Source organism: Coenobita brevimanus, chromosome 65, assembly GCF_032717465.1.
Source record: "Coenobita brevimanus isolate Jiangsu-jjx chromosome 65, ASM3271746v2, whole genome shotgun sequence".
NCBI classification, from domain to species: domain Eukaryota; kingdom Metazoa; phylum Arthropoda; class Malacostraca; order Decapoda; family Coenobitidae; genus Coenobita; species Coenobita brevimanus.
In genome coordinates, this window is record NC_137018.1 from 32,239,939 (window position 1) to 32,266,161 (window position 26,223).

Below are 26,223 nucleotides of genomic sequence, written 5' to 3' on the forward strand. Positions count from 1 at the left end.
ACTGCACTGGGTGAGTGGCTGGGTTGGTGGATGGATTCCTTGAGGACAAGGCATATTAACTTTCAACTTTCAAGTGTGCAGGCAAAGTTAATAGTGTGAATCAAACGTTGGTAAAGCTGTAACGTGCCTGGAGGGCTGGTCTTTGATGATGGGGAGAGAGTTCTCTTGGACTGTATGGCCCTCCAACGATAGTTTGAACCCTCCAGTGAGGTTGACCTGTAGGGGATGTGGCTAGGGACAGATTTGTGTTGCTAGTTGTTTTATTAATATTTTAAGAGGGTAGTAGTCATGTCTGGGTCAGGGTGAAAGGCCATTTTTTATTTTCCAGTCTCTAGGTCATACTCCAAGGTACACTAGATTTCGTGACTCCTCTTCCCTAGCAACTTATTTTGCATGTAACACGTCAGAGTTCTTAGCAACTTGCATTGCACATCAGCCTACACCTCAATATCATTTTGTATGTTATTGATGCAAATAATGTCGATATTACAACGATATAAATAGCACAGTAAAATGTTGATGTGTGCTAAGCATAATAAATCATTGACAAGAGGTACTACGAAACCTTCCATGTCACCTGTAATGCAGATCCACTGTCACCAACAAAACTCATATCACCTCACCGTCTCTCCTACGTCTCCCTCCAAGGACTTTGAAAATCAGTATCATGTCACACAGCAGCCTGACTTTAATAACATTATGGCCACACATCAGTGTCTTAGTGTCGGTTGCTTTGGATTCCCCACACTCATTTTAAGTCAGTGGTGAGAGGAGCTCGAAAGGTGTCAGGACTTTTGCTGCCGATAGTATCACTGTTTCACCCTCATGACATTTGACTCTGTCTGTTAATATCATTGTATTCCTGCTTTTACTTTGAATTGGTCAGTATGTACCATTTGTTTTTTCACTTTGATATTGCATAGTTAACACCTTCAGTACCTAAGGTCTGTCTTCTTAAAACCAGAGCAAACTGGTGTCAAGTAGAAATGCAAAGGTTACTGTCCATCAGTATATGTATTGCCAGACGCCTTAATCCCGTAAGAGGTGGCCACAGACAAATCACCTCCATGTCGCCTTGTCCCCTGCCATTTCACTCCCCTCCCAGCTCACACACCCCTCTCCCATAGACAACTCCATTCCAGTTCTCCATCTCCCCCTTGGCCTCCCACCCTCTCCCCTCCTCCATCTCACTCACATACACTCTCTTCGTTAGTTTCTTGCTCTCCATCCTCTCCACATGGTTAAACCACCTCAGTGTATTTCTCCTAACGCTTTCTTTCACATCCACATCCACACCACAACGCTTCTTCACTTCCTCCTTTGTCAGTCTGTCTCTCCATGTGACTCCACATGCCCCATTCAGATAACTCATTTCCACTGTTCTCACTCGACTTGTGTCCTTCCAACAAGATCCAAGCATCACGTCCATACATTAGAGTTGGTATCACAGAACTATCATGTAGTGACTCTTTTACTTCCATGCTAACTTCCCTATGTCTTATCACTTCTTTCAAAGAGCCAGCAACCTTTCATCCTTGTTGTACCCTTTCTAGCACTTCATCTTCCAACCTTCCATTCTTACTCATCACACTACCCAAGTACTTAAATGCACCCACATTTTCCATGTCCTCATCCTTCAGCCTAACTTTACATTCAGTGACTTACTTTCTCTCGAAGACCATAACTTTCCTCTTCCTTCCATTCAACTTTAGATTCCGTTTCCTGCACACTCTCCCAAACTCATTCACCAAACCTTGCAGTTCCCCTTCGTCTTTACTTAACAATACAGCATCATCTGCAAACAGCAGTACAGGAAGTTTCCAGAAGCAGCCCTCTCTCGTTAGGGCCGCTCCAGCATCCACTACCCCATTTTGTATCTCTTTTATAACTCCATGCATATACAGATTGAACAACCATGGGGAAATGACACGTCCTTGTTTCAGTCCAACATTTAGATAGAAAAACTCACTCAGTTCACCATCAACACGCACTGCAGTCTTAGCACCCTCATACATACTCTTCACGGCATTCAACAACTTCCCATTTACACCATATATTCTTAATACTTTCCACATTCCATGTCTATCCACTCTGTCACATGCATTCTCCAAATCCATGAAGGCTACACACAACTTCTTTCCCTTCTCTAGAAACTTTTCCACTAAAGACCTGGGGATGAATGTCTAATCTACACAACCTCTTCCCTTCCTAAAACCTCCCTGTTCTTCAGCTAATTCCTGCTATTTCCTTAACTCTGTCAATAAGTATCCTACCATATTCTTTTCCTGTTACACTAAGAAGACAAAAGCCCCAACGATTACCACACACTTCATTTTCCCCTTTTCCTTTCTACAGGGGAATATTTATGCCTGACTTCCAGTCCTCCGGGACTCTGCCTTCCTCTCATGCCGACCTGCACAGTTTCCACATCAGCCATATCTATTCTACTACTATCTCTCCCCCATGGTTCAGCATTTCACCACACACGCCATCAGTTCCTGGGGCTTTCTCCATTTTGACTTTCTTCATTGCTTCCACTACTTCCATCCTACCGATCTCTTCCTCCTTTCTCACCTCCCTCCTTCTCCCAGCCGTTCCCCAGCCACTCATACTCGCATTACATTCATTCTCTATGTTTAACAGTTCTTTAAGTGGTAGGTGGGGGCGCTCACCATCCACTCACTCGATGTAATGCTGCTTTGGGGTCAGCCCTTTCCCCTTTTCCTTCCTTGCTCTTCTGTCTTTCCTTCGCTATTTCCTCTTTCTTCTGCCTACGGGTGACTTTACACTCCCTCTTGTCTTTCTTTCCTTCATCCTTACCTCTTCCTTCTGCCTATGGGTAACTCTACACTGAGTGACAAGCCAAATGGTTTCCTGTACACAAGGAAACTATTTACTATGCTGGGTGGTAACCATATAACCAAATTATGGCACTTGTTGTTTTACTGGGTAATTTAGGTGCTCCAATTGGATTGAGCCTGTGTAGGTTTATATCCAAGGGGTGGTTGGGGTTTATTGCTCACGTAATGCCACTCATGGATGAGTGAGGCTGGTCATTCTCATTTTAAATGTCAGGACCAACTTGCCTAGCCCCGGGTTGGATGATGGATGGATGGATAAACTGTTTTCTCCATCTGCTCACTTTTTCTCCATTCTCCGTTATCAGTCTACCATTGTTATCTTTCACTCCCCTTCTAACTCCTTTATCGCCCTGTTTAACTCTCTTAACTTCCTTCCGGAACCTTTTCTTACATTCCCTCCACTTTACACTCAAATTCCTTCCAAATTCCTCATCCACTCTCTTGTTACTTTGTCATACTAATCTTTTCACCTGTCTGTTCCTTTCTGCATATACATAGCTCCCTTTCATCGCATAACTTCCTCCATGCCTCTGTTCCCTATCTACTCACCACAGCATATGCTTTCTTCTTTTGTGCCGCAGCTTGTTTCACCTCTTCAATCCACCGTGCTGTTCCTTGCACCCTCTTTTTTGTTCTCTTCACCCCATGCATCACCTTACATGCTGCACATATTTCTTTTGTGAATATCTGGCACTCATGTTTCACCTCCGCTCCAGATCATATTTAGCCAATCACTCCTCCACTTCTCTCTTATATTCTGCCTTTTTCCATCCTCTTGCAGCCTTTCTACCTTTCTTGTGTGGACTGCTTCCTCCTGTCCTTCCATCCTTTTATTCCTCGATTGCACTTGAACGTTGACTTTCACCATCACCAAGTGGTGGTCAGGAAGTCCACTTTCCCAACCTTTGTATGCTCTTGCACCCGTTACAAACCTTCTCATTCTGTCATCCACACACACATAATCATTGCCTTCCGTTCATTCAGTTCACCACCCACAATTCTCATCACTCACCACGTAACTATCTGTGGTTCATTTTTTGCCTAAAGAGGGTATTGACCCCTCCCCGCACGAATGTCCACAAGAACACTGCCATTCTCATCCACTTCTGCAGGCATACCCCACTCACCAACCACTCCATCCACCTTCACATTCCCTTCTTTTCCAGTCATATGTCCAATCAATAACACTGTCATTCCACTCAAACTCTTCCATGCACACTTTCACATATGCCCAGAACTCTTCCTTCATTCCGCTTGCACGATCTTGTGTTGGCGCATATACACACACAGTTGCCCACGTTTGTATTCCCACTTTAAATCTTATCCACACAATCCTTGATCCAGTGGATCCATACTCTCTTATATTCTCTTTCCATCTCATGCACACAACAATACATACCCGGTACACTCTCTTTTGCCGTCTTATTCTCACCTACTCCTGCGCATATACCCCATCCATACTCCCACTCTCTCACACTCTCACTTCTTCATTTAGTTTCAGTTAATCCTTATGTCCACTTTTGCACCCTTAAGCTCCTGGACAATCTCTCTCTCTCTCTCTCTCTCTCTCTCTCTCTCTCTCTCTCTCTCTCTCTCTCTCTCTCTCTCTCACCTCATCATTGGCACCTCATACAGTCCATGTTGCATTTCGTACCATGTCCTTTGTCCTGTCCTTGGTCGTCACCTGTTTGTCTGTCCTTGTCCGAGGCTTCTTGTTTGTATTTTTAGATAGTTGTTTTCTGGGGACAGGCACTAACCCTCCGCAAACCCACTTGTTGACATGTAAGGAACACGTGTTATTTGGTTATAAGGTTACCACCCAGTGTATCAAATGATTTCCTAGTTTACAGGAAATATTTGTCTTGTCACTCAGTGTAGTCACCATGAAACAGAGTACCACTCCATCGAGTGGTTACGACTTGTTATAATTTCGAAGGATACTTGGTGAAATACGAACACACCTAAAACTTTCCCAATGTTAATGTAATAATGATGGAAAATTAATATAAGTAAGAAAGTGGGTATAAGGGGAACATTGTAAGGTAGAATGGTTGTGTAATGCTCAAGGAAAACTGGTATAATGAAATAGAAAATGGGTATAACGTATATCTCAGGAGGAAGAAAATTGGTGTAATAAACAAAACTTGAGTGGCAGCCAGGTATCATGTGAAACCTATGATGAAGGTAGGTGCTGTGAAGAAAATAGGTAACCTGTAGGAGAGAAAAATTTATTATGTAGAAAATTACACTAAGTAGCAAAGAATATAACAAAACCTTGATGAAGAATATATATATATATATATATATATATATATATATATATATATATATATATATATATATATATATATATATATATATATATATATATATATATATATATATATATATATATATATATATATATATATATATATATATATATATATATGCCGCATATATGGAAGATTATGGAGGAAGAAAAGACCACATGTACTATACTCATGGGAGACTTCAATGGAAAAGTTGGGAAATAAAAAAAATGGAGAATCATGTATGGGAAAATTTGGAGTTGGAGAAAGAAATGAAGCAGGAGAAATGGTGGTAAATTTTGCTGGAATTTATAACATAAGAAAAATAAACACATTTACAAAAGAACAGGGAGAAAATGGACCTAGAGAAGTCCAAATGGAGAAACAAAGAATAAAATCGACTTCATTATAGCAGATATGAATAACAAGATCACAAATGCCAAGGTTATTAACAAAGAAAATATTGGAAGTGACCATAGATTGGTGGGTTGCACAGCCAGATTCAGTTTCAGAAGTGAAAGAAAGATTATTAAAAAATAGATATGCCCAATAAAAAAAAAGTAGCCTTTCAGTTGGAAATAACGAACAGATTTTGGGCTCTAAGTAATGATGAATGTGAACTAAATTGAATGACAGACTAACAAAAGTGCCAAGAGAATCTGCGGGGGTGTTTTGGAAGCCTAAATACAGCCAAAGCCAATAAGTATTCGGAAGACACTCAAGCTAATGAAAAAAAGAAAAGAAAGGAAAGGAAAACAAGGAAAGATGAAATAGAATGAGCAGAATTAAACAAGCTTATCAACAAGAGACAAAAAGAAGATAAAAGAAAGAGAAACATGGATCAGATCAAAGAAACCATCAAAAAAGGAAAAGTCTGATACAGGTCCAAAGCAAAATAGCACTAGGAAAGCAACAAATTACATCATTGAAAGACAAAATGGTGAAGTTGTTAAATGCATAGATAAGATGTTGATGAGAGTTGAAGAATTTTACAAAGAACTGTATGCATCAAAGACAGTATTACCAATAGCTAACTTCTCAGTTGAGACAAATGAAATACCTGATAAACACTGAACGAAGTAAACATTTCTCTTAAAAATATGAAAAGAGGGAAGGCTCCAGGAGATGGGGGAACAGTAGCAGATATACTGTTGGATGCAGGAGTACAAAGCAGGCTTACCTACTTAGATATTCAGTGTATAAAAAAGAAGAAAGTTCCCGAAACATAGTGTAATGTAATGCAATAGTTATGTTACTTTACAAAAAAGGCTACTCAGAATATCTTAGTAAATATCGACCCATTAGCATATTATCAGTCATTTACAAACTCTTCACTAAAGTCCTTACAAACTAAGAAACAACAAATTTGGAAGAAAACCAACTTGTGCACAGGCAGGATTCCGAAATGGGTATTCGACTACTGAGCTGCCTTTTTGCGACGTCATAGGTAAAGATATTTTGATTAATCTTGATATCGTATATTGACTATCGTGCTGATTCCCGTTTTCGCAACCACCAAAAGTCTAAACGATTTTGAATTTTGAGTATGACTACTCAGGATTAGTCAGTGTTCCTCCCAAGGTATTTTGACCAATATTGACTTTCCATTTTGTTAACAAACCCAGTGCTACCGAAGTCGAGCCAAACTCAATAGAGAGGATAGAGCTTATGGGATATTGAGACATAAAAGTATTCCCAGTTAAGGTTATTTGACATGGAGAATCCAAATTTGCTGTCAGTTGACACCTGTGGTGGTGCCATCTAGCAGCAACTTTAGTAAAAGTTCTTCATTTAAGCCCATAGAGAAATAATTAAAAGTGGTCCCATATAAGGTTATTTGACATGGCTAGGTACTTTTTGCAGCAAACTGTTTGAAAGAAGAGCCTTGCTGCAGTTCCCAAAATAAGTCTACTCTTGTTTTTCCCTAATACTACCACAACGTGAGAGTGTTGAGGATTCTAACATTTTTCCCTTGTGCCCAACAACAATGGTACAGCTGCCCTTTCACCTGATGCCAGAATTTCAAGCAAAAGCCCCATCTGGTCGGTCACATGACGAAAATCATTTAATTTCTCTACTTGCAGAAAATCTCCCAAGACAGCCATGGCGCACAAATGAATGTTTATAGATGGCTTTGAGACAAAGGCAGTACAATTTAGCAGACCCGTTTTCGCGATGCCTACTTGAAATTCAGTATCAGTCAAAATGGACATCAAGTTGATCTTGGCTTGGAAATGTTGCTAAAACGCGACTCTGATCAGCTACACACAATGAATCAGCTAACTGAGAAAACTACAGAATATAATAAACAATTGTGCGTAGGTTTTGTTGATTACAAAAAGGTTTTTGGCTCAGTGGAGCACATAGCAATTATAAATTCATTGTGAGAACAAGGAGTAAATGGGAACATTGTAAAACTGCCCTGAATCATATATAAAGAGGGAACTGCTACAGTTACATTACATAAAGACTAAGAAAAATTAATGATTGAGAAGGGCATGTGTCAGGGAGATACATTTTCATTAAGATCATTTACAGCATGCCTTGAAAGTATTTTCTAAAAGCTAGACCGGGAAAACAAAGGAGTAAACGTAGATGGAGAAGAGTTATACCATTTAAGATTTGCAGATGACATTGTCCTAGTCTCAGAAACAGCAGAGACACTGCAAGAAATGTTAAATGACCTGAACAGAGAAAGTCTCAAAGTAGGGTTAAAGATGAACTGGAGTAATACTAAAGTAGTGGTTAATCCACATGGCCTACACCAAAGAGCGTTACCAGAATTGAAGAATTCAATTACTTGGGGCAAATACTAAAATTAATGAATGCCTGTGATAACAAAATAAAAAGATGCATTACAATTGTTTGGAAAGCTTCCGATAAAACATAGGCATTATGTATGAAACGAAAAGTATATAACGAATGTATAATTCCAGCTATGATGTATTGTTGTGAGACCTGGAAACTGACAAAAGTTGATGAAAAATAAAATAATCCGTTCTCAGAGAGCAATGAAAAGCTCAGTGTTGGGAATATCTTTAAGAGACAGGAAAAGATCAACTTGAGTGAGAGAGCAGAATAAAGTCAAAGGTATTATGTAAGTTACAAAAGAGGAGAAATGGAGGTGGGTAGGCCATGTAGCAAGAATAAGCGATAACCGATGGAGCAAGAGTTTGACTGACTGTACACCGAAAGATTGTAAGCGTAGCAGAAAAAGGCCAGACAGGAGGTGGAGAGATGAGATAGAGAAATTGAGCAGAGGTTGGCACAGTCAAGGAATTCGTGGAGAAGGATGGGGGAGGCCTTTGTTCAGCAGTGGACTTGTAATGGCTGCTGCTGCTGCTGCTATATATATATATATATATATATATATATATATATATATATATATATATATATATATATATATATATATATATATATACAGCCCGACACCCTAATCCAGCAAAGGGTGGCCGCAGACAAAACGCCTCCAAGTGGCTCGGTCACCCACCATTTGACTACCCTCCCCCCAACTCACTCCCCCCTCCCTCATATACCTCTCAACTCCATCCCTCTGCCTCATCCTCGGTCTACCCCTCCCTCTCCCTCCCTCCACCTCACCTACATACACGCTCTTAGTCAGTCTTTCATTCTCCATTCTCTCCACGTGTCCAAACCACCTTAGTGCATTTCTCTTTTATCTTCTCAACCACATCCACATCCACCCTACAACGTTCCTTCACTTCTTCATTCGTCAGCCTGCCCCTCCATGTCACTCCACATGCTCCTCTCAAGTAACTCATTTCCACTGCTCTCATTCTTGACTTGTTTCCCTCTTGCAAGGTCCACGCCTCGCTTCCATACGTCAGGGTAGGGATCACAGTACTATCATGCAGTGACTTCTTAACTTCTATACTCACCTCCCTATTTCTCATCAACGCTTTCAGTGAACCAACAATCTTCCTTCCCTGCTGTACTGTATATATATATATATATATATATATATATATATATATATATATATATATATATATATATATATATATATGTGAAATGTGTGTGTGTGTTTGTGTGTGTGTAAACACACTCAGAGGTAGTTAGAAAAAATGGAATAAGGCAGACAAAGAGGCTGAAAATGGAAATGAAGAAGGCAACGAGAATTTGATAGTAAACAGACGCGAGGTGGAAATCTGAGTAACAGAATACGAGGTGCTACCCAAGGTTCCAGAAATTTGAATATTGTAAGAGAATAAGTTACCTTACCTCCTAGTTCTCAAATATGTGTGTGTGTGTGTGTGTGTGTGTGTGTGTGTGTGTGTGTGTGTGTGTGTGTGTGTGTGTGTGTGTGTGTGTGTGTGTGTGTCTGTATATAAACACACTCAGAGGTAGTTAGAAAAAATAGAATAAGGCAAAGAGGCTGAAAATGGAAATTAAGAAGGCAACGAGAAATTGATGGTAAATAGACGCGAGGTGGAGGTGGAAATCTGAGTAATAGAATACGAGGTGCTACCCAAAGTTCCAGAAATTTGAATATTGTAAGAAAATAAGTTTCCATACCTTCTAGTTCTGACTGTCACCTTTGAAGTAGTCCCCTTGGGCATGTATACAGTGGTCCCAGCGATTTTTCCACGAGTCCATGCATCCTTGGAAGGCTTCAGGCATGATAGTCTTGATCATCTTCTGCGATTCTGTCTGGATCTCCTCAGTCGAGTCAAATCGACGCCCTTTCAGTCGTAATTTGAGCTTGAGAAACAGGAAAAAGTTGCAGGGGGCAAGATCAGGTGAATAGGGTGGATGGGGAATGACTACCGTGTTAGTGGAAACCAGGAACTGCTGGACAGCAGTTGATGTGTGGGCAGGGACGTTGTCGTGATGCAGGACTCAGTCTTTGTTCTTCCATTTTTCTGGACGCTTGCGGCGGATGTTCTCCCTCAGACTTTGCAAAACATCACAGTAAAATTTTCCGCTGACAGATTGAGTGGGTGGGATGAATTCCTTGTGAACAATCCCATGGATATCGACGAAAACGATCAACATCGACTTGACATTGCTGCGAACTTGATGCGCTTTTTTTCAGCCTCGGTGAATTGGGAGACTTCCATTGCAATGACCACTGCTTTGTCTCCAGGTCATAAGCATAAACCCATGATTCATCACCAGTTACGACCTTGGAGATGAAGGTGGCGTCATCTCTGACCTGATTCTTGAGCTCCCTGCAAACTGCAATGCAGTGTGCCTTCTGCTTGTCATTCAGCAGTCTTGGCACAAATTTTGCAGCGATGCATCTCATGCCCAATACGTTCGACAAAATGCGTTGCATGCTTCCGTATGACAGTCCAACGATATCACAAACATCATAGATAGTTAGTCCATGATCTGCAAGGATAGCCTGACGAACATTTCCACCATTTTCTGGTGCTGTTGCCGTTGATGTCGTCCAGAACGATCATCGTCTTCGACGGACGTTCGTCCTTCCACGAACCACTTGCACCAGAGAATTGTTCTGCTTTGGGACATGGCATTGTCACCAAAGGCTTGTTGAAGCAGCCGATGAGTTTCTGCAGCCGCCTTGTTGATCTTGAAGCAGAACTTGATGCAGGTTCTTTGTTCCGTGAGGTCCGCCATAGCAAAACCGCCAAACCACCTACACACCACGTTACAGTAGTAATTGTAGCCCAACAACACGTCCGTTCACAGACACGGCCGGGACGACATTGACGTACAAGGGGTGCTGCTGACTCCTCCTAGTGGCAAAAGGCAAAACTGCAAATGGTTGGTTCCTTCTGTTCAAATTACTGGAACTTTTGGGTAGTGCATAAGGCTGTAAAAGATTAGCAATTAGAAGATAATGGGAGTAATGTACAAAATGTATCTAAGGTAGAAAGAAAATCAAATACGTGTCAGTTTGGAAAGTCTGGAAGAGATTTAGTATGAAGTAGGGGAAAAAATGATATAGTGAGATGGAAACTTGATGTAATGAAGAAAAGTTGAGGTGGGTAATAAGTTAAAGGTAGAAAATGGAAGTAAGACAGAATTCGGATGTCTGTATAAGAGACTAGGTATGATATCGTAGAAGATAGACAGTCATTCTTGGTTATTTGTTTATAAAGACGCCAATAGGTGGTTTAACAGTGTTTCTAGGCGGTGTGAGGGAAGTGGCCAGTTGACCTTAATTGTTGTTGAGTAGGTTAACGACATCACGATGAGTTTGGACAGGTTCGAGGCGGTTTAAGGGAACTATTGTCCTGATATATTTCTGATTTAGTATAGCAAGGTCTTCGTAAGTAGTGACACCATATTCATACGGTATAAGAGTTTGCCTGATTATGACTGATAAATGTGGTAAATTCATATGGAGACAGTTTCTAGTCAGCGTAGGGTAACTCTTGACCACAGCTGTGCATCATTGAACCATCCTGCGACAGACAGCGTAGCACGTGATGAGTGAATGCAACTGACTAATGGAAGTGTGGCTGTGTTGTAAGTTTATTAGGTGGCGCATCACAGTGAGTGTCTGATTTTCTTATAAGGAGGCACCTCTCTCTCTCTCTCTCTCTCTCTCTCTCTCTCTCTCTCTCACCCATACACTCATCCATCTCGGCTAATAACAATTCACGCGTCAAGCCATCCATTTGTCACCATCCCTACCTGTCCACTCTGATGCACTGCTTCCTCTTGAGCTTGGAGGTAGGTTGGAGGACGGAGAGGTAGGGACGAGGTAGAGGGAAGAAAGGAAGGAGAACGCAAGAAGAAGGAAGGAAGGGAGCAGAGAGTGAAGGGGCTGGGAGGTTGAGACAGGGAGAGAAAGAGGAATGGAGAGTTGAGATAGAGAGAGAAGGAAGAATGGAGAGTAGAGATAGAGAGAGAGGAGGAGGAATGGGGAGCAGAGATAGAGAGAGAGGAGGAGGAATGGGGAGCAGAGATAGAGAGAGAAGGAGGAATGGGGAGTAGAGACAAAGGGAGAAAGAGGACTAGAGAATAGACAGAAAATGGAGGAGTGTAGGATAGAAAGAAGGTGGTGGAAAGTGAGGGGTTAGGGAAACTTAGAGGTGGAAGACGGGAAGGAAGGTGCGGTATGGCAAAGGGAAAAGTGATGGAGAAGAGAGAGAAAAGGGAGGATGGAGAGGGCAGGGAGATAGAAAAGGAAGGCAAAGTAAGGATGAAGAGAGAATTATTAAAGAGTAAAGAAAGGAGGGATGGATAGGAATGGGAGGTGGAAGGAGGGAGGGAAGGTGAGATAAAGGAGGAGGGAGAGTGGGGAGGAAATTGAGGAGGGACTTGTTAGTTTTGAGCATTACTATATGCCCCTTATTCATCCCATGGGCGCTACCTCGTACATACAGAGGACATAATATTTCCAGGAGCTGCACCCCATTATGATAAACCGGTACTAAAAGACTTACAGTTTGTACAACAAATTGGCCACTACCTTTAAAACTTCATCCTGATAGTCCTTACTGATTAAACAAATTGTGGATACTTTTACTTAATATTCGTCAAAATATAGCTATCTATGAATGCTTACAGAATAAACAAAATTCGTGCATGGAGAATTTGTACGTTCCTGAATATACTCACATTGAATTACATAATGGTAGATGTAAGGACAGAAAGGAGGCCTGGAGGTAGAGTGAGAGAGATAGACCATGAGCCTGCAAAATCGTCTTCTCCAAAGGACGTTTCATAAAGGGAACGATTTATAGATACCTGAATACATTAGGAATAAAAGTCTGAAAAGATAAAGCACAGTGAATGACAAACTGAGATAGGAAGAAACAGAGTTGAACAGTTGTGTACTTGATGGACCAAGAGTACCGGTTACCTCTTGTTGCATTAGAGAGCTGGACGAAAAATGAGCGAGAGCGTATTTAAACGGATGCTGTGTCCAGTCCAAACTGGCGACCTGATTTCGGAAGAGGAGTAATGGTATGATTTCAACACTGGTACCGAGAAAAGAGACGCCTAGTATATTGAGAGGTGATGAACGGCATTACTGAAGGTTATGGGATAGTGGAAATGAGTGTGACGAGTAGAAATGTGGACGAATAGAATTTTGAGGCATTTAAAATATCAGTGTTTCTTTTGCTCCAGTATGAATATATATATATATATATATATATATATATATATATATATATATATATATATATATATATATATATATATATATATATATATACAGTATATATGTGTGTGTGTGTGTGTGTGTGTGTGTGTGTACTGTATATCAATTTGTCTATCTATCTATCTATCTATCTATCTGTCTATAGCTGTCTATCTATCTATCTATATCTATCTATCTATCTATCTATCTATCTATATAAAGTGCGAAGGGCCCCTTGCACTTGGTCCTTCGGAGGGTTCTCGTGCTGCTCGCTCGCTTTCTCGTGCTTCGCACTCGTTTCCTAGCGCTTCGTGCGCGCGTTGCGATCATTTCAGGTAATCAGAGTCACGTTTATGTGCTGTTCTAGTCTAATGTTGTCACTATCGGGCGTCAAGGCAACATCGAAGGGCCCATGATGGTCCGTTTGTGTGCTGTTCTAGTCTAACGTTGTCACTTGGATTTTTTGTAGCTAACCAATTGCTCGTGTTATTTGCAGCTTCGGGAATGGAACTCAAGTTGTTCGAACGCAAGTCCGAAATACACACAGACACACGGCTACTGCTATAGTATATTTTAGTTGTAGCTATGGACAAAAAATTCCTCGGAGATCCTATGCCGGGCTCCGGGAGCGGCATTTTTTGGTCAAAATGTGATCACTCATTAAATACAGTAAAAGTTTTTCAATCATGATGGGACCAAGTTTTTTTACATCAGCGAATTTTTTGCGATTTTTGTGCCAGTTTTGGTGCGATTTGAATATGTAGTTTCGGCTGCCCAAAATACACACACACACACACACACACACACACACACACACACACACACACACACACACACACACACACACGGCTAGTGCTATAGTATATATATATATATATATATATATATATATATATAGATAGATAGATAGATAGATAGATAGATATATAGATAGATAGGTAGATAGACAGGGCTCTTGTTTGGCGAGCCACAGCTCGCATATGCGAGTATTTTTTCCCTTCGGCTAACAAATTTTACATGCAAGTCGCCTTTTGGCGAGGAGAAAATACATCCACTTCAAAACCCAGTAAACTACAAAACAAGTAAATCTCACTTAAATGAACAAAAAAGGCACATTGTGATCGATTATTAAGTCTTTCCTTGTGACCATTGTGAATGTTTAAAACCTTATTAGATGATTCTAATTATCACAATGTGTAAATAAATAATTTATTGCTCATAAAATATTTCGGTTGGTAGTCAGTTTGGCTACTAAAACTTTATTTGGCTCGTAAATCTGAAACCTTAGGAGCCAAATGGCTCGCAACCATCGGCAGTTAGCAAGAGCCCTGATAGATGTAGATAGATAGATAGATAGATATACAAACAGTGTGGCATATATACTGATATATAGATAGATAAATAGATAGATACACACACACACACACACACACACACACACACACACACACACACACACACACCAGTATATATGCCTCATCGTTTGTATGTTTGTCTTTCAATCACTCCCAACCAGGGGCCAGAGACTCCAACACCGATATATATTCTGAATCAGGTTGACCCAAGGATGGTTTTAGGAGGGTCAGAATTCAGATCTGGGTCATTTGAGGTCATCGGTAGAGTGTTCGCCGTTTGGCCCGGGCAACGCAGGGTACCCCTGCAGTCCAAATTTCTGGCGTGGTGACTCGCTTGACCTCCAGTTCAGACACAGGCTATGTGAGGTTGACCTCCGAGGTCATTTGAGGGCACTGGTCGGAGATCATTTGAGGCCATCAGTAATACACGCTCGAACGACTGGACCCATCAGCTCAATTTTTGGCATGGAGACTCACATGACCTCCAGTTCGGACATAGGCTAAGCGAGGTTGACCTCCGAAGTCATTTGAGGTCACTGGTCGGATGTCATTTAAGGTCATGGGTAATTGTAAACAAGTACCCACAAACACTGTGCGTTAGTATGCGAATGCCGAAAAAAAGTCCGTGGACCTCTTATAATCCCTCTTCACAAGCTTAGGAGGTATATACAGTCAACAAGAGTTCCACCTGGACCGCCTAGTCGCCCGATATGACTAACGTGGCAACAGCGCGCGTGTGTGTGTACGTGTGTACATGCCCCAGAATTTTTCGAATCATCAAGCTTCATCCTCTGTGCCGTATTATATTATGTGGGGTCATTGTATTATGCTGTGATATTGGCTAATACTGTGTGATTGGGATAATGAGCTGTGCACTGTGCTATTTATTAAGTCTGATTTATATAAAATATTTCTTTTATCTTGTAGCATGAACCACGATACAGGTTGAGTTGTGGTTCAGAAACAGTGAGCAAGTTCACCCATAAATGGCGCAATGTTTCTGAACCACAACTCAACCTGTATCGTGGTTCACGCTACAAGGTAAGAGAAGAATTATTGTGTGCCAGATATATATATATATATATATATATATATATATATATATATATATATATACTATCAGAGGAAAGGTATAATTGTTCCATCGGTTGAGAGTAACAGTGATTGCTGTGATGGACACTGGCAGATTTATGTGGTAGTCATTGGCATATGTACAGTAGGCAACAGTTCAGGAGAATGATGAATCATAGAATGAGTTGTTGAAAGGATAGAACCCTGATGAACATCACTGTTGATAGCTTTAGAAGAAAAGCAGTTACCGTCTACAACCCCCTCTATGGTACGCCAGAAAAGAAAAAACGAAGGTTCGGTACATATGGAAGGATAGAGTCCATATGAGGGCAGTTTGGAAATTGAAGACTTGTACTCGACTAGCATGAAGAACTAAGAAATAGAGGTAGGGGAAAGGATGAGATAGGGAAGAAGGAGGGGAATAGATGGAGGAGACAGTGAAAAAAGAAGGGAATGACAGGTGGAAGGAGAGACAGGGAAGAAGTAAAGGAATAAGAGTATAAGGTGGCAAGAGAGACACCAAAGAAGGAAGGGCATAAGAGGTGGATGGAGAGACAGGAAAGAAGGAAGAGAATAAGCGATGGAAGGAGAGACAGGCAAGAAGGAAGGGAGTAAGAGATGGAAGGAGAGTCACGAAAGAAAGAAGGGCATAAGAGATAGAAGGAAAGACAGGGAAGAAGGAAGGACATAAGAGGTGAGAGGAGAGACTGGGAAGAAGGAAGGAAATAAGAGATGGAAGGAGAGACAGAAGAAGAAAGGAAATAAGAGATGGAAGGAGAGACAGGGAAGAAGGAAGAGAATAAACGATGGAAGGCGAGACTGGGAAGAAGGAAGGAAATAAGAGATGGAAGGAGAGATAGGGAAGAAGGAAGGGAGTAAGGGATGGAAGGAAAGACAGAGAAGAGGGGAGTAAGAGATGGAAGGAGAGACGAGGAAAAGGAAACTAATAAGAAGTAGAAGGAGAGATGGAAAGAGGGATGGAAATACATGGAAGAAGAGAGAGGGAATAAGAGATGGAAGGAGAGATAGGGAAAGAGAATGGGAATAAGTGATGGAAGGAGAGACGGGAAAGAAGAGAGTAAGAGATGGAAGAAGAAGCAGGGAAGGAGGAAGGGAATAAGAGATAGAAGGAGATACAGGCAAAAAGAAATGGAATAAGGGATTGAGGGAGAAGCCGGGGGAGAGGTTGTGGTAGGGAGGAAGGAAGGGAAGAAGAGACAGGAGTAGTACAGTAGGGAGGATGATGAGGTAGGGAATAGGTAGAAGCAAGGAAAAAAAAAAAGGAATAAGGGATAGGAGGATGACAGTAGGGAAGATGTTGAGGTAAGGAAGAGGTAGAAGCAAGGAAGAAGAAAGGAAGTAAGAGATAAGAGGAGTGGTAGGAGGAGGTTAGGTAGGTAAGAGGTAGAGACGGAGAGGAAGGAAGGAGGAACGGATAGACGCGCTGCATCCTGGCTCAATGAAGCCCCTCCTATCCCTCCTTCCTCCCCCTCTCTCAGTCTGTCTGTCGATCTACGTTATGTGTCTGTCTGTTTATCGTTAAAATATTATGTTGGCTGTGTCTGAATGGAAATGTTATACCGTCATTGAAAGTTGAGTCAAGAGTGAGAGCAGTGGAAATGAGTTATTTCAGAGGAGCATGTGGAGTCACATGGAGAGACAGGCTGACAAATGGGGCGGTGAAAGAGCGGTGTGGTGTGGATGTGGATGTGATAGGAAGCGTCAGGAGCAACACATTTAGGTGGTTTGGCCATGTGGAGAGGATGGAGAGTGAGAGACTGATGAGAAGAGTGTATGTGAGTGAGGTGGAGGGAGGGAGAGGGAGGGGGAGGCCGAGGATGAGATGGAGGAATGGAGTGGAGAGGTATATGAAAGAGGGGGGTGTGAGCGGGGAGCAGGGCAGTGAAATGGCGGGGGACAGAGCGACATGGAAGCGATTTGTTTGTGGCCACACCTTACGGGATTAAGGCGTCTGGCAATAAGTAGATAGATGGATAGAAAGTTGATCATGTACTGCTTTTACTAGACTAATATAAAATAATGACCGATCACCTGTTCATTTCTGTGTCAGTCAGTTGTTTGCCTCCCCATCCCTCCTATCCACCTATTATGCTGTCCCACCCACCTATGTCTTTCACCTACAGTCCCACCAAGCCACTCTCCTGTCCCCCCTTCCCACCCGCCTATCCATATCACCCACCTATCCCTCAATTCCACCCACCTATCCCTCCCGCTCACCTATCCGTCCCTCCCACTCGCTTATCTTTTCCCCGCCCACCTATTCCTACCACCCACCCATCCCCCCCACCTACCTATCCCTCCCCCATCCAATTGTATTTCCCTTCCTCTTTTACCAATCCCTCCCACACCCACCTAACTTTCCCACAACCATCTGTTCCTAACTCACCCACTCATTTATCGCTATCCCAGCCACCACTCTCTCCCACCTGTTCCTCTCTCCCACCCATCTATCTCTTCCATCTACTTTTTTATCCACTTACCTATCTCTTCCCCTCCCACCTTTCCCTCACCCATCCATCCATCCCTTCCACTCAACTATCCCTCCCCCACCCACCTATACTTTACCCACCCTCTTATCCCATCCCTGCCCACCTGTCCCCTTCCTCCCCACCTGTCCCTCCCATCCACGCACGTATCCCTCTCTCCATCCCACCCACCTATCCCTTCCACCCGCTTATTCCTCCTTGACCCACCTATCCTTCTATTCCATTCACCTGTCACACATCCTACCCACCTATCCCTCCATTCTATCTACCTATCACTCACCCTACCCACCTATCCCTCCGTTCCATCACCTGTCCTTCCCCATCCGCCTGTCCCTGCCCCACTCATCTATCCATTCCTCTCACCCACCTATCCCTCCTCCATTCACTTATCCCTCCCTCACACCCACCTATCCCTTCCTGGCCAAACTATCCATTCCTCTCCCCCATCTATCCCTCCCCCCGCCTATCGCCCCCCCACCCACCTACCCAGCTCGGGGTTGAAGGATAGCCAGCAGCCTAGACGGAAGGTCGGGGATAGAAACCTTACTCTCACCACAGTCACTGCTACCACCACAGTCACTGCCACCACCACATTCACTACCACCACTGTCACTGCCACCACCACTGTCACAGCCACCACCACAGTCACTACCACCACCACAATCATTGCCACCACCACTGTCACTACCACCACCACTGTCACAGCCACCACCACTGTCACAGCCACCACTACTGTCACAGCCACCATCACAGTCACTGCCACCACCACAGTCACAGCCACAACACTGTTACAGCCACCACCACTGCCACTACCACCACCACTGTCACAGCCACTACACTGTCACTACCACCACCATAATCACTGTCATTACCACCACCACAGTCATTACCACTACCACAATCATTCCCACAGTCACTGCCACCACCACAGTCACAGCCACCACCACTGTCACAGCCACCACTACTGTCACAGCCACCATCACAGTCACTGCCACCACCACAGTCACAGCCACAACACTGTTACAGCCACCACCACTGCCACTACCACCACCACTGTCACAGCCACTACACTGTCACTACCCCCACCATAATCACTGTCATTACCACCACCACAGTCATTACCACTACCACAATCATTCCCACAGTCACTGCCACCACCACAGTCACAGCCACTACCACTGTCATTAGTCATTACCAGCACCATAGTCATTACCACTACCACAATTATTACCACAGTCACTGCCACGTCTACAGTTACTGCCAGTGTCACAGTTACTACAGTCACCACCACTACCACAGTTGCTACCACCGTACTGTCACCATCACCACTTTCTTAATCACCACTACCACCACGTTCACTGTCACTACCAAAGTTACCACTACCACAGTCACCATCACCACCAACAGTCACCACTCGTGCCACAGTCACCACCACAACCACAGTCATCACCAGTACTGCCATTACAGCCAAGGGTTACCACTACCACAATCACCACAACCATATCACCATTTCCACCGCTACCACAATCATCAGCACCACCACAATCACAAAAATGCAACAGTCATCCCTCCCACAAGTTATCTCGCCTGTAATCACCACTGCTACCACAATTAACATTACCACAGCCACCACCACAACCAAAGTCACTTCTCTGTTACGGTCACCACGTTCACCAAAATCACCACAAGTCACAACAGTTATAGTCGCGGGGCGCGACTCTGAGGTTGTTATTATCGTGCCCTGGCAACTACCATTCAAAAATACGTCTGATTTCGTGTATTATATGAGACGCGTGTGATTCGTGTATAATATGTTCGTGTACAAATGATATTCGTGTATAATATATTCGTGCTTAATATTTTGATTCGTGTATAATATGATACGAAATCGGTCGCACTTTTGAATGGTAAGTTGCCAGGGTACGATAATAACAACCTCAAAGTCGTGCGCCGCGACTATAGTACCATTACCACAGTCACTACCATCACAGTTACCACCACCACCTGTTATCATAACAGCCACCACAACTAGAACAATCACCACTCCTACCACAATTGCAGCACCACCATTACCACCACCTTCAGTCATCACATATGCAGTTTCACGTAGACTACCACTGAGGCGGCAAATCTCTCTTTCTCTCTCTCTCTCTCTCTCTCTCTCTCTCTCAGTAAAGGCTAAGGTCACCAAATTTATTGGATGCTTTAATTGTTTCCGTATTGTTGTTTCATTTTTACCTCAGAATTAACAGTCACACTTTCCGTCTGTCTGTCTGTCTATATATCTCTATTTCCAGTCTCGTCACTTGGCTCGCTCTCTCTCTCTCTCTCTCTCTCTCTCTCTCTCTCTCTCTAAATAGCGCCACAAGGACAAAAGGCATACCGAAGCACTGTTTTGGCTGGACGTAGTACATAGAGGTCAGAGGTCAACACGGGGTCATCAGCAGGAGAGAGAGAGAGAGAGAGAGAGAGAGAGAGAGAGAGAGAGAGAGAGAGAGAGAGAGAGAGAGAGAGAGAGAGAGAGAGAGAGAGCATCTTTTTGCTTACACTCATTTTCTTATCTTCCTACTTTATCCACTTCCTCGTTTTCACATTTCCTCCGTGCTCTCTCTCTCTCTCTCTCTCTCTCAGCGTCCTTGGCCTACTAAGTTAATTACCCAAGGCCATTTACTTGAGTTGTGCCTAACCCACATCCCCTATTTTTTTTCTCTCATCCTCCCTCTTTTCCTCTTTTTGTATATCTCCTTCCCTCCATATTTCTCTCTCTCTCTCTCTCTCTCTCTCTCTCTCTCTCTCTCTCTCTCTCTCTCTCTCTCTCTCCATCCCTTCCTCTCCCCTCACCTCCTTCTCTCCTTCCCTTCCACCTTTTCTCACGTTCTTTTTTTTTTTTTTTCTATCCCCTCCTCTTCTTTCCGTTTTGTGTTCATTCCCTCCTCTTCTGTCAACACTCTTCCGTCTCCCTCTCTCGCTCATATTGTTGTCTTTCCTTCCATTTTCCGTTCCTCTCTTTCCTTCATCCTCCACACCTCCTTCTCTCCTCCCTGTACCCATAACCCCATCCACCCCCACTCTGTATCGTTCACTTCTCGTCCCCTCCAGCTCCCCTTCCCCCTTCCTCTCCTCCTCCCTTTCCTCCATCCCTCCTTTCCCCTCCCCTCCCTCCATCCCTCCCTTCCCCTCCCCTCCCCTCCCCTCCCTCTGTCTCTCCCACTTCGTCCCCTCCATCCTTCGTCCCCCGCTCCCTTCATTGAGCTCTTAGTTCTTTTCTTCCTCCTTCCTGCCTTCTGTTGCTACTTTCTTCCCTTCCCCTCCTCTTTTATCTACTTCCCTTCCCTCCCACCCAATCTCTGTATGTACCCCCCTCCCCTATCCTGCCTCTCTCCCTTTCTACTTCCCTGTCTCTCTACATCCGCCATCAACCAGCTGACCTTTCATAAACAACTCTGTGCGTATGTCTGTCTGTTCACTCCTATTAATTTACACCTGTTGTATACCTGTGTACCTCTGTGTACGTTTATTTCCAAGTATGCAAGTTTGTGCCTTTGAGCGCTTCTTGCATGTGCGCGTGTGTATTTACTGGGGTGTGTGTGTATTTTTTTGCGGGTAGCACGTGGTCGCCAATGTTTTTGTTGTGTGTCAGTTGCCTGGTTTCGCCATCCATCAAAATTATCTCCCACCTGCTTCACCATTCTTCTTTCTTTTTTCCTTCCAATTTCCAGTAGATAAACTTTCTCAGCTCAAAGAATAATTTTCTTTAATACATATTCTCTGATCTCCATGCATATTCACTACATAGGCTATCTATGAAACTGAAGCTTTTTGTACGATATTTAACAGCGGTTGCGAGAGTGGAAAATTTCAGGTCAGGATTATGATTCGCGGTTATGATGCCTAAAGTTACGACCTTCATTGTGATTGGTGCTCGTAGGGAACTAGGCCATTGTCGTAGGGGACGGGGAGGGAGAAGGGAAAGGAGGTTAGGATGGAGGGAGAGTGAAAGTAAAAAGCAGGTAAAGGTAGTGAAAGTAAAGAGAAAATAAGAGAGAGTAGTTCTTTTAATGCAGGTAGAAGAGGAAAGTAAACGAGAGAGGAAAAATAAGAACTCGGGGATTTAAAATGTGGTAAAGGAAGATGGGAATAGGGGAAAAGAGAAAGGAAATTAGCATGAAAGGAAATAGGCGAGAGAGAGAGAGAGAGAGAGAGAGAGAGAGAGAGAGAGTAAAGCAGTAACAGCGTAGGTGGCATAAAAGGTTCGTGGAGTAAGAAAGTGGTAGGCAGAAGAGAATATAGGGAAAATATTAAGGAATGGGGCTGAGAATAAAGGAAGACGGGAAGAAGGGAAAGGAGGTTAGGATACAGGCGAAGTGAGAGGAAATAGAAAAGTATATATAGTTTAGACTGCGAAAAAAAAAATACATAGAATAGTAAAAATGAATGATGGAAAAAAGAAAGGAATTATAAAGGAGGAGGGTAAAGAATGAGGTAAAGGAAGAAGGGAAAGGAGGTTAAGGTGAAGGGAAGGGAGCAAGGGAAAGTAGTGAAAAGAAGTAGGAGTAGTTAATTAAGCATGTAAAGTTGGAAGAAGAAGAGGGCGAACGAGCGAGGAAGGAAGACAAGGAAGAAATTAAGGATATGAGAATGAAGTAAAGGAAGGTGGGAGGAGCAAGGAGTGAAAACAAGGAAGAAATTGGGGAAAAGGTATAAGAAAGAGACTAAAGAGCAAGAGAACACAGGGAGCATAATTATATCTTGGCCAAGGCAGCACCATCCTTATTAATGGCTTTCATGACCTTGACCTTCAGCTTTGATGGTCTTTGAACAAAAAATAGCTTATTTTTTCTTTTTTTTCTGTTGGTCCTCACTCATTATTCGAGATGTGTGGCAAATGTATCCAATATATTTTACATATGTTGCACACACACACACACACACACACACACACACACACACACACACACACACACACACACACACACACACACACACACACACACACACACACACACACACACACCGGGCACCGAGCCAAAAATCATAACTTCCTTGGCGGAGGTAATAAAAATTAGGAAAGGGGGAGGTGGCCTGAGAGAGAGAGAGAGAGAGAGAGAGAGAGAGAGAGGGGTACACAAGTTGAGACCTAAGTTTTCGAGACTGCCAGCATGAATTCTGGGTTATGGCTTTTGCAATCTCTCTCTCTCTCTCTCTCTCTCTCTCTCTCTCTCTCAATGCACCACCAGCATATAACCAGCAGATAACATTTAGGCTCCGGTAACCCTCTCAGGTGAATAAATCGCTTGGCGTCAGCTGGAACAGAATACTAGAGTTGTCCCTACCATGAAAGGGTTATCGGTGACGGTATCAACACTCTCAGGCTCCTATGACTGACCCTCAGCTGAATTAAAATCGCATGGCTTCAGGACGAGTGGAATGCCGGAGTCGTTCCTACCATTAGAGGGCTAATTATATTCAGCAAACATCTTAAGAAATCCATATCCACAACGATGGCATCCTTATTCCTCCCGCCTACAAACTGTTTTATTCAGCTTAGGGGAGACTTTGTAACTCGAGGGGTTAGATTGGTCTTCATTTTTCACCTGAACTTGGCACATATTTTCGTCCTTTTGCAACTTATCTCACGTAGCTTAATGGCCCGAAAAAGACGGTGTTACGGCTCTGCATCATTTCCATATAGCACTGCATCGTGACTAGCATCATATTCTAGTGCTAATCTATCATTACAACTCAGTATCCATGGAGATAGGTAAAGTCTAGCACAAGATAGAGTAATCAAGAATATACAGTAGAGGAGGTCACCCAGACTCAAGAAAGCCGACTAACATCAGCAGGAATAATATTAGAAAGACATCGCCGTACTGAAAGGGTTAAGATTGTGCTTGTACTTCAGCTCATGTGTACAGTGGTCAAAGGTGTTCATGTATGGTTCAGATCATCTTTGTAGTGTTCATGGGTGTTCATATAAGGTTCAACTCAGCTGCATAGTGTTCAGGGGTGTTAGGGTTCAAGTTATCTATATAGTGTTCAGGAGTGTTCATATACAGTTCATTTCATTCATTGTTCAGTCATCTGTACAGTGTTCAGGTATGCACAGTGTTTACTTCATCCATATTGTGTTCAAGGGTAAACGTATAACATTCTTTTTATTCTTGTTTAGAGGTGTGTGTTTAGTGTTCGCCTCCAGTGTTCAAGTGTGTACATATCGAGTTGAATATAATACTGTGTAAAGATATATATTTGTTGAAGATTACATTGCTTCTGACACATGGCGCTGTAACCTATTCTGGTGGTAAATGAGAGCGAGAGAGAGAGAGAGAGAGAGAGAGAGAGAGAGACTGCAAGCGTATTTTTTTCCTTCTTTTTTTCCCCCACGTAATTGTTCACGACTCCTCCAAAGTATATATGTTCGTACCATCATTACTGCATATCACTCACCCCCCCACCCCCGCCCACACACACACACACACACACACACACACACACACACACACACACACACACACACACAATCACTACACCTCTTCACTGCCACTCCACTCCACTATCACATCACCACTTGTCCCCATCCCACCTGTTCCTTATCCTTTTGTTAACTCCATCCTCGTTTCATTATCATCTCTTATCATATACTGTAGTCAGCCCCTACCTCCCACCACCACACACACACACACACACACACACACACACACACACACACACACACACACACACACACACACACACACACACACACACACACACACACACACACACACACACACCGCTCGCTGGTGCAGTGGTAACGTTCTCGCTTGCCATCTGGTAGACGGGGGTTCGCGCCTCGCTCAGGTTGCGAAAAGTTTCACTGACGAAGTGGGTGGTTACTGTCCCCCTTGAGCAAGGAGACGGGTGTGTGCGTGTGTGAAGGTCACAGCCTTGCCCTTAGATCGGACTAAATGAGCTCTCAGCTCCCTTCCGGGAGGGTAAAAGCTGACGATCACGACCATCAGGTGATCTTGGCCGACCCGGTGAATTACACACACACACACACACACACACACGCACACACAACTACAGTACTTTATCACTTTATAACCTCCCCCTCCACACACACATTGCTACACCTTCAGCTCATACCCCCACATACCCGCCACCACATTATCACCACATGCTCCCACACTCACCACATACGCCGACACCACACCTTCATCACTTCTCCCACACACACCCACGCAGATCTCCACACCACACCACTGTCACAGCACACCTCATCCACCCACCAACACCATCACCACACCACTACCATCATCCACTTCTTCCGATGCATTCACCTCTTCCTCACCCTCCGCTTATCTCACGTCGAGCACCACTTGATAAGATACTCCCTAGGCAGCGTTTCCGATGATGACTACATGAACACGACGAATACGAGGATGAAGAGATTACGATTTAGCTAAGGAGTTGACCATTAAACTGACAAAAATGGCGATCTGGGGAAGTTGAAGGATGTTAAGTGGACGAAAGGAGTAATTAATTGGACAGACGAGTATTAATTGGCCAAACGATTGATTATATGGAGAGATCGAGCGATTTGCCTCTTAGTCAGATGACGTATTTTATATTTTATTCTTGCTATTACCAGAAGATTTTATTCAGTTCAGGATTACTTTTCGAGTAGGAAGCTTTAGATACAGCCTTCCTTAACCCCTTCACTATTAGAGATCTTTCATAACTTAAGTAAAATAATTTGGTGGTTGCAAGAACTTTTTTTTTTTTTAACTTGCTTCATCAGATTGGAGGGGTTAAGGGGACGAGGAAGAGGATTAAGTGGTGGAGAAGACAATTAACCCTCTCCATGAGATGATGTATTTTATTGATATTCTTGCTACTGCTAGACGATTATATTCACCCTTGGAAAGCCCTCTGTTACTGAAGGGGCTAATGAAAGCTGCAGCTACTGCAAAATAGGAAAGAAATACACAAGTAAATTAAAATCAAACAAGTAAAATGTCGAGTCTTACGGTAAACATTATCTTCCAGTTCATTGCACCAACCGAC

The 26,223-nt window shown here is 43.1% G+C and overlaps 1 protein-coding gene across 1 annotated transcript in view; it reads left to right on the forward strand.

Annotated features, from left to right (window-relative positions):
- The window catches only part of LOC145404843 (uncharacterized), a 178,893-nt gene that overhangs the window by 463 nt on the left and 152,207 nt on the right, over positions 1-26,223 (forward strand). The window lies entirely within an intron of this gene.